Source organism: Eptatretus burgeri, chromosome 16 (genome assembly GCF_056783735.1).
Source record: "Eptatretus burgeri isolate ZD-2024b chromosome 16, Ebu_testis_v1, whole genome shotgun sequence".
In the NCBI taxonomy this organism is placed as follows: domain Eukaryota; kingdom Metazoa; phylum Chordata; class Myxini; order Myxiniformes; family Myxinidae; genus Eptatretus; species Eptatretus burgeri.
In genome coordinates this window covers 19,327,620-19,338,350 of record NC_140976.1, presented here as the reverse complement: position 1 = coordinate 19,338,350, position 10,731 = coordinate 19,327,620, and positions in this window count along the sequence as shown.

The following is a 10,731-nucleotide window of genomic DNA, read 5'->3' as shown; positions in this document are numbered from 1 at the left end:
TGGGTGGACCATGTGTGCCCTGCAGAAACCCGGCGGGGGGAGGGGGAGAAGGGGGTGGGGGGCAAAGCACAGAAAAAGCAGAGGGTGCAAGACCGAAAACGAGGTGGGAGAAGACTGAGAGACCACCGACCTGTCTGCGATGGAGAAGTGGTAGGCCCATAGACTCAGCTTCATCGTGGGAGATTCCAAGGATTTTGAAAGCCTTGGTTTCCACGGTGTCAAGATGAGCAAGATGTAAGGGAGAGGAGCCAGCCCAGAGGGGAGAGCAGTACTCCATCAAGCTGCGGATGAAAGCCTTGTTGGTGGATAGGAGTTCAGGTGTGCCAGGGAAGGGCTTTGTACTACGGAGGATGCCCTGTCGGCGGCTGGCTTTGGAGGCCAACGTTGCAATGTGGTTTGCCTAAGTAAGAACATGACTGACAGTGAGACTGAAGAGTTTAATTGACGGATTCGGCCGAAACTTGGTGGACAGGTTGGGTATATGACAAGGACGAATCGATTCAATTTTCGTGAAGATCCAGATCCAAATTATTTTGAGTATTAAATTTATTTTTTTTAAGTGATACTTCCCCATTGAGAGATAGAGCATGATATCTTAAAAAGTTATGGACTTACCTTTTAGTTAGAGTTCGGATCCACATCCAGCCCATCAGTGGGATACAAAACGTGTACTGCTCACCCTGGCGGAGGTATGCACTCTACCGAGTGCTGTTTTAGTTGTAAATGTAAACAACCTAAACGATATAAAAGGAACAATCGATAGGGAGTCGTTTCTTTAACGTTCAAACGATTGTGACGGTTCAAAACTGTTCATCGATGACGAAGTTGTGGTGCCGGCAGATAAACTCATTGAACCGGAACACCACTCAAGTGCAGCCGGTCGGTGGTGGTGAAGGACCTTTAGTAAAAGCGAAACAACGTTACTCGATTTGTTCCGTACATCGATCGTGCTCACAGGAAAGCACTGACCATGCACGAAATACACTCCAAAGTTGATTCTTTATTTATATTCCCAAACATCTGAAAAGAGCCGGCAAGATAACGTTGGGGGCAATGTCACTTCACCGAATCAGCATGAAGGTTCATGTATATTTAGTGTATCACTTACCTTCATGCAGGTATCAGCATAAGTGTCAATCAACTCTTCAAGTTGTTACTATGACAATCGTAACGTTCAATGAAAGTGTCCGTGACGTCACAGAGGGTAATGAGATCACGAGTCAGACTCGATGGAATCTGCGATCCGAAAATGAAGAAAAAAAACCAAAACAATGAAAACTGCATTTATTTAAACATATAAATGTTACAGGTATGAAGATCACGGATGGGATTGTCAACAGCTCACAGCCAATACCTGCGCTCTATTTGATTTCATCACAATGGAGGTGATTGTGATGCCGTGACAGATTGGTTGATGTTGAGGGTGCAGACCCTCCCCCCCCCCAAGTGCCTCCACATACTGTGAAACAAAATGAACTGCGATTATTATCAAATCATATGTGGTCTATGTGTGATATATCGTGGATACACGTGTGTGTGTGTGTGTGTGTGTGTGTGTGTGTGTGTGTGTGTGTGTGTGTGTGTGTGTGTGTGTGTGTGTGTGTGTGTGTGTGTGTGTGTGTGTGTGTGTGTGTGTGTTGTGCAAGGCCAGTGCAGGCGGCTCTGTGTGACCAAACGTGGAGTATAAATCAAAGGCGGCGCGAGCAGAATAAAACTGTAGGGGATGATATAGCGGGCACACCACGGTGCTGGGCCGCGGAGCGCCGGGCCGTTATCTAGCAAAGGAATGATTGAACACACTCGTGTTTTGCGGGCAGTAAACTGGCACGGCGAAAAATCCCCATCGCTCTGCGACCAAACCGACTCAGTGACGGGAATCACAATGAGCGAGCACCCTTACAGGTATGAAGGTCATTTCTTCTCCCCCCCCCCACCACCACCCTGGCAGCACAGCGAGGTCTTAAAGGCAAAGCGTGGACGCTTTTCGGGAGATCGCCCGGGATTCGCCGCTCCAGGGACGTGCGCGCGGCACTTCGGCCATCGCGGTGAGGCCTTAAGGCGGGGCGGCCAGGGTGCGGTTGGGAATCATCGCATCATCGTGTACTATAGGCCGCTGGCTGTGCACGGGCTGGTGGTGCGTCCCTTTAAACCCGCACGTGCGAGCACGCTGAGACGGAGAAGCACGCGACTCGCGCACCGCACGAAACGCACGACGGTGTTTTATCTGCGCCGGGTAGCACGCGGAACGGAGTGACGACCGATCCAGACGTGCGACACACACCGACGTGACGCACTCAGGGTGACGGTGGCAACATTGTCCGAGTTTGCTTTTTTATTTTAAGTCAAAACTCGAGGAATATGAATTACAGGTATCAGTGACTGTAAGGGCGGGGGAAGAGAGAGGATGGGGGTGGGTGGACCCCTCCCTTGACACCGAAGGTAGACCTACACGACATTGTGCACGAGGGTTGTTCCAAATGATCTCGCAACGAGATGGCATGGGCCAGGAAGATATTTTTCAATCTCCAAAGAGTTATAAATAAATGGCAGGGATTGGAGTATTTTTTTCCCGAATGCCCCAGGTAGACCCGTGCACGTCAGACGATGTACGTCATGTAAATGATTTGCATATTGCTCAATATTCGACACTCAGGGCAGCGCAACACCGACACCTTGTACTCGACTTATCGTCTTGACATCAAAGCTGGTACAGTTGTCCCGCCCTGTCCGCGTTTGAATGTTTCATCCTAAATATTCTACACCCGAGTCGCTCCTCGAAAGTCTCTGTGATCTCAAGCTTGTTCGAGTCTCGACGTTTGGGGGAAACGCACGGCATGTGCTGTGGGGTCTTTTCGCTGATACCATTATGGGCCGCTCCAACGTGCCTTCATCAATGTCTCACCACCTCCCGAACGAACGCCCCTCCCCACAACTCCCGAACCAACGCTCTCCTCACACCCCTCGAATAAACGCCCTCCCAACACCCCTCCTACCAACGGCCCTCATCAAACCCCTCGAACCAACGCCCTCCGAACACCCCTTGAACCAACGCCCCCCCGACATCTCCTGAACCAATGCCTCTCCCCACACCCCTGAACCAATGCCCTCCCCACATCCCTCAAAGCAACGCTCTCACTAACCCCCAGAACCAACACCTCTGCCACCCCTCCACAAACCAAGCCCTTTCGACACCCCCAACCAACACCCCTCCACCCACCTCCAGAACCAGCTCTCTCCTTCGCCACCCTCCAACCAGTGACCCCCCCCCACTACACAAACCGAAACTAGCTCCCCCTTCCCTGAACCAACGCCCCTTCCACATTCCAGGAACCAACAACCTTCTCCATCGCAGTAAGAAACACACCTTCCACACTCCAAACCAACACTCTCCCCCCCCCCCATCTCCCGAACCAATGCCCCTTCCTCACTCTGAACTAATGCTCCTCCCTCACTCTGAACCAATGGCCCTCCGTCACACTGAACCAATGCCCCTTCCTCACTCTGAACTAATATTCCTCCCTCACTCTGAACCAATGCCCCTCCGTCACTCTGAACCAATGCCCCTCTCACTCTGAACCAATTCCTCTCCCTCATTCTGAACCAAAGCCCCTCTCTCACTCTGAACCAAAGCCCCTCTCTCACTCTGAACCAACGCCCCTCTCTCACTCTGAACCAACACCCCTCTCTCACTCTGAACCAACGCACTCCTCATTCTGAACCAATGCCCCTCTCTCACTCTGAACCAATGCCCCTCTCCCAATCTGCACCAATTCCCCTCTCTCACTCTGAACCAACGCCCCTCTCACTCTGAACCAATTCCTCTTCCTCACTCTGAACCAACGTCCCTCTCTCACTCTGAACCAATGGTCCTCTCTCACTCTGAACCAATTCCTCTTCCTCATTTTGAACCAATGCCCCTCTCCCAATCTGAAACAATTCCCCTCTCACTCTGAACCAACGCCCCTCTCCCAATCTGAAACAATTCCCCTCTCACTCTGAACCAACGCCCCTCTCTCACTCTGAACCAACGCCCCTCTCTCACTCTGAACCAATGCCCCTCTCTCACTCTGAACCAATTCCTCTCCCTCATTCTGAACCAAAGCCCCTCTCTCACTCTGAACCAAAGCCCCTCTCTCACTCTGAACCAACGCCCCTCTCTCACTCTGAACCAACACCCCTCTCTCACTCTGAACCAACGCACTCCTCATTCTGAACCAATGCCCCTCTCTCACTCTGAACCAATGCTCCTCTCTCACTCTGAACCAACGCCCCTCTCTCACTCTGAACCAACACCCCTCTCTCACTCTGAACCAATGCACTCCTCATTCTGAACCAATGCCGCTCTCTCACTCTGAACCAATGCCCCTCTCTCACTCTGAACCAATGCCCCTCTCCCAATCTGAACCAATTCCCCTCTCTCACTCTGAACCAACGCCCCTCTCTCACTCTGAACTAATTCCTCTTCCTCACTCTGAACCAACGCCCCTCTCCCAATCTGAAACAATTCCCCTCTCTCATTTTGAACCAACGCCCTCCTCATTCTGAACCAATGCCCCTCTCTCACTCTGAACCAATGCCCCTCTCCCAATCTGAAACAATTCCCCTCTCACTCTGAACCAACGCCCCTCTCTCACTCTGAACCAACACCCCTCTCTCACTCTGAACCAATGCCCCTCTCCCAATCTGAACCAATTCCCCTCTCTCACTCTGAACCAACGCCCCTCTCTCACTCTGAACTAATTCCTCTTCCTCACTCTGAACCAACGTCCCTCTCTCACTCTGAACCAACGCCCCTCTCCCAATCTGAAACAATTCCCCTCTCTCATTTTGAACCAACGCCTCTCTCTCACTCTGAACCAACACCCCTCTCTCACTCTGAACCAACACCCTCCTCATTCTGAACCAATGCCCCTCTCTCACTCTGAACCAATGCCCCTCTCCCAATCTGAACCAATTCCCCTCTCTCACTCTGAACCAATGCCCCTTTCCCAATCTGAACCAATGCCCCTCTCCCACTCTGTACCAATGCCCCTCTCTCACTCTGAACGAATTCACCTCTCTCACTCTGAACCGACGCCCCTCTCCCAATCTGAACCAATGCCCCTCTCTCACTCTGAACCAATGTCCCCCTCTCACTCCAAACCAATGCTCCTCTCCCACTCTGAACAATGCCCCTCTCTCACTATAAACTAATGCCCCTCTCTCACACTGAATCAATGCCCTTCTCACAATCTGAACCAATGCCCCTCTCTCATTCTGAACTAATGCTCCTCCCTCACTCTGAACCAACGCCCCTCTCTCACTCTGAACCAATGCCCCTCTCTCATTCTGAACTAATGCTCCTCCCTCACTCTGAACCAATGTCCCTCTCTCACTCCAAACCAATGCCCCTCTCTCACTCTGAACCAATGCCCCTCTCCCAATCTGCACCAATTCCCCTCTCTCACTCTGAACCAATTCCTCTTCCTCACTCTGAACCAACGTCCCTCTCTCACTCTGAACCAATGGTCCTCTCTCACTCTGAACCAATTCCTCTTCCTCATTTTGAACCAATGCCCCTCTCCCAATCTGAAACAATTTCCCTCTTACTCTGAACCAACGCCCCTCTCCCAATCTGAAACAATTCCCCTCTCACTCTGAACCAACGCCCCTCTCTCACTCTGAACCAACACCCCTCTCTCACTCTGAACCAACGCCCCTCTCTCACTCTTAACCAACACCCCTCTCTCACTCTGAACCAATGCCCCTCTCTCACTCTGAACCAATTCCCCTCTCTCACTCTGAACCAACGCCCCTCTCTCACTCTGAACTAATTCCTCTTCCTCACTCTGAACCAACGTCCCTCTCTCACTCTGAACCAATGGTCCTCTCTCACTCTGAACCAATTCCTCTTCCTCATTTTGAACCAATGCCCCTCTCCCAATCTGAAACAATTCCCCTCTTACTCTGAACCAACGCCCCTCTCCCAATCTGAAACAATTCCCCTCTCACTCTGAACCAACGCCCCTCTCTCACTCTGAACCAACACCCCTCTCTCACTCTGAACCAACGCCCCTCTCTCACTCTTAACCAACACCCCTCTCTCACTCTGAACCAATGCCCCTCTCTCACTCTGAACCAATTCCCCTCTCTCACTCTGAACCAACGCCCCTCTCTCACTCTGAACTAATTCCTCTTCCTCACTCTGAACCAACGTCCCTCTCTCACTCTGAACCAACGCCCCTCTCCCAATCTGAAACAATTCCCCTCTCTCATTTTGAACCAACGCCCTCCTCATTCTGAACCAATGCCCCTCTCTCACTCTGAACCAATGCTCCTCTCCCAATCTGAAACAATTCCCCTCTCACTCTGAACCAACGCCCCTCTCTCACTCTGAACCAACACCCCTCTTTCACTCTGAACCAACGCCCCTCTCTCACTCTGAACCAACACCCCTCTTTCACTCTGAACCAACGCCCCTCTCTCACTCTGAACTAATTCCTCTTCCTCACTCTTAAACAACGTCCCTCTCTCACTCTGAACCAACGCCCCTCTCCCAATCTGAAACAATTCCCCTCTCTCATTTTGAACCAACGCCTCTCTCTCACTCTGAACCAACACCCCTCTCTCACTCTGAACCAACGCCCTCCTCATTCTGAACCAATGCCCCTCTCTCACTCTGAACCAATGCCCCTCTCCCAATCTGAACCAATTCCCCTCTCTCACTCTGAACCAATGCCCCTTTCCCAATCTGAACCAATGCCCCTCTCCCACTCTGTACCAATGCCCCTCTCTCACTCTGAACGAATTCCCCTCTCTCACTCTGAACCGACGCCCCTCTCCCAATCTGAACCAATGCCCCTCTCTCACTCTGAACCAATGTCCCCCTCTCACTCCAAACCAATGCTCCTCTCCCACTCTGAACAATGCCCCTCTCTCACTATAAACTAATGCCCCTCTCTCACACTGAATCAATGCCCTTCTCCCAATCTGAACTAATGCTCCTCCCTCACTCTGAACCAACGCCCCTCTCTCACTCTGAACCAACACCCCTCTCTCACTCTGAACCAACGCACTCCTCATTCTGAACCAATGCCCCTCTCTCACTCTGAACCAATGCCCCTCTCTCACTCTGAACCAACGCCCCTCTCTCACTCTGAACCAACACCCCTCTCTCACTCTGAACCAACGCACTCCTCATTCTGAACCAATGCCGCTCTCTCACTCTGAACCAATGCCCCTCTCTCACTCTGAACCAATGCCCCTCTCCCAATCTGAACCAATTCCCCTCTCTCACTCTGAACCAACGCCCCTCTCTCACTCTGAACTAATTCCTCTTCCTCACTCTGAACCAACGCCCCTCTCCCAATCTGAAACAATTCCCCTCTCTCATTTTGAACCAACGCCCTCCTCATTCTGAACCAATGCCCCTCTCTCACTCTGAACCAATGCCCCTCTCCCAATCTGAACCAATTCCCCTCTCTCACTCTGAACCAATGCCCCTTTCCCAATCTGAACCAATGCCCCTCTCCCACTCTGTACCAATGCCCCTCTCTCACTCTGAACGAATTCCCCTCTCTCACTCTGAACCGACGCCCCTCTCCCAATCTGAACCAATGCCCCTCTCTCACTCTGAACCAATGTCCCCCTCTCACTCCAAACCAATGCTCCTCTCCCACTCTGAACAATGCCCCTCTCTCACTATAAACTAATGCCCCTCTCTCACACTGAATCAATGCCCTTCTCCCAATCTGAACTAATGCTCCTCCCTCACTCTGAACCAACACCCCTCTTTCACTCTGAACCAACGCCCCTCTCTCACTCTGAACTAATTCCTCTTCCTCACTCTGAAACAACGTCCCTCTCTCACTCTGAACCAACGCCCCTCTCCCAATCTGAAACAATTCCCCTCTCTCATTTTGAACCAACGCCTCTCTCTCACTCTGAACCAACACCCCTCTCTCACTCTGAACCAACGCCCTCCTCATTCTGAACCAATGCCCCTCTCTCACTCTGAACCAATGCCCCTCTCCCAATCTGAACCAATTCCCCTCTCTCACTCTGAACCAATGCCCCTTTCCCAATCTGAACCAATGCCCCTCTCCCACTCTGTACCAATGCCCCTCTCTCACTCTGAACGAATTCACCTCTCTCACTCTGAACCGACGCCCCTCTCCCAATCTGAACCAATGCCCCTCTCTCACTCTGAACCAATGTCCCCCTCTCACTCCAAACCAATGCTCCTCTCCCACTCTGAGCAATGCCCCTCTCTCACTATAAACTAATGCCCCTCTCTCACACTGAATCAATGCCCTTCTCACAATCTGAACCAATGCCCCTCTCTCATTCTGAACTAATGCTCCTCCCTCACTCTGAACCAACGCCCCTCTCTCACTCTGAACCAATGCCCCTCTCTCATTCTGAACTAATGCTCCTCCCTCACTCTGAACCAATGTCCCTCTCTCACTCCAAACCAATGCCCCTCTCTCACTCTGAACCAATGCCCCTCTCCCAATCTGCACCAATTCCCCTCTCTCACTCTGAACCAATTCCTCTTCCTCACTCTGAACCAACGTCCCTCTCTCACTCTGAACCAATGGTCCTCTCTCACTCTGAACCAATTCCTCTTCCTCATTTTGAACCAATGCCCCTCTCCCAATCTGAAACAATTCCCCTCTTACTCTGAACCAACGCCCCTCTCCCAATCTGAAACAATTCCCCTCTCACTCTGAACCAACGCCCCTCTCTCACTCTGAACCAACACCCCTCTCTCACTCTGAACCAACGCCACTCTCTCACTCTTAACCAACACCCCTCTCTCACTCTGAACCAATACGTCTCTCTCACTCTGAACCAATTCCCCTCTCTCACTCTGAACCAACGCCCCTCTCCCAATCTGAAACAATTCCCCTCTCTCATTTTGAACCAACGCCCTCCTCATTCTGAACCAATGCCCCTCTCTCACTCTGAACCAATGCTCCTCTCCCAATCTGAAACAATTCCCCTCTCACTCTGAACCAACGCCCCTCTCTCACTCTGAACCAACACCCCTCTTTCACTCTGAACCAACGCCCCTCTCTCACTCTGAACCAACACCCCTCTTTCACTCTGAACCAACGCCCCTCTCTCACTCTGAACTAATTCCTCTTCCTCACTCTGAAACAACGTCCCTCTCTCACTCTGAACCAACGCCCCTCTCCCAATCTGAAACAATTCCCCTCTCTCATTTTGAACCAACGCCTCTCTCTCACTCTGAACCAACACCCCTCTCTCACTCTGAACCAACGCCCTCCTCATTCTGAACCAATGCCCCTCTCTCACTCTGAACCAATGCCCTTCTCCCAATCTGAACCAATTCCCCTCTCTCACTCTGAACCAATGCCCCTTTCCCAATCTGAACCAATGCCCCTCTCCCACTCTGTACCAATGCCCCTCTCTCACTCTGAACGAATTCCCCTCTCTCACTCTGAACCGACGCCCCTCTCCCAATCTGAACCAATGCCCCTCTCTCACTCTGAACCAATGTCCCCCTCTCACTCCAAACCAATGCTCCTCTCCCACTCTGAACAATGCCCCTCTCTCACTATAAACTAATGCCCCTCTCTCACACTGAATCAATGCCCTTCTCCCAATCTGAACTAATGCTCCTCCCTCACTCTGAACCAACGCTCCTCTCTCACTCTGAACCAATGCCCCTCTCTCACTATAAACTAATGCCCCTCTCTCACTCTGAATCAATGCCCTTCTCCCAATCTGAACCAATGCCCCTCTCTCATTCTGAACTAATGCTCCTCCCTCACTCTGAACCAACGCCCCTCTCTCACTCTGAACCAATGCCCCTCTCTCATTCTGAACTAATGCTCCTCCCTCACTCTGAACCAATGTCCCTCTCTCACTCCAAACCAATGCTCCTCTCCCACTCTGAACAATGCCCCTCTCTCACTATAAACTAATGCCCCTCTCTCACTCTGAATCAATGCCCTTCTCCCAATCTGAACCAATGCCCCTCTCTCATTCTGAACTAATGCTCCTCCCTCACTCTGAACCAACGCCCCTCTCTCACTCTGAACCAATGCCCCTCTCTCATTCTGAACTAATGCTCCTCCCTCACTCTGAAGCAACGCCCCTCTCTCACTCTGAACCAATGCCCCTCTCTCACTCTGAGCCAACGCCCCTCTCCCAAATCTGAACCAATGCACTCCGTCACTCTGAACCAATGCTCCTCTCTCACTCTGAACCAACATCCCTCCCCACTCCCGAAACCAACGTCCTTCCTCATCCCCCAAACCAACGTCCCTCCTCCTTTTTTCAACCTTCACTCGCTTTCCAGATTTCTGCCGTCCAACCACTCGTGTCCCATGAGGAGAGGACCATGTGGAGCCCCCAGGAGGCGATATATCTCGTATTAACTGCGGAGTAATTAGAACGTCCTGGGAGGAGGTGTGCACAGCTGGGATTGCCATGCCATCCTTCTGTACGAGCATGCACGAACCTCCTCCTGTCGTCCTTCCACCGAACGGTCCGTCACTCCCAATAAAAGTACTGGGATGAGATTTGCACCTCGTGCAAACCTCCACCCATGCACCCCAAGCTCATCCTCCCCCCCACCCCTCAACACCAGCAGACCAACATCGACTGGACAAAGCGGGACCTCATACTTGGGCTTGTTCATCACTTACCTGGAACAACGACTGTCATGCCCCACGCCATGTACGTACACGGTACAGACGTACGGATTTCCGTGTGAGGAGT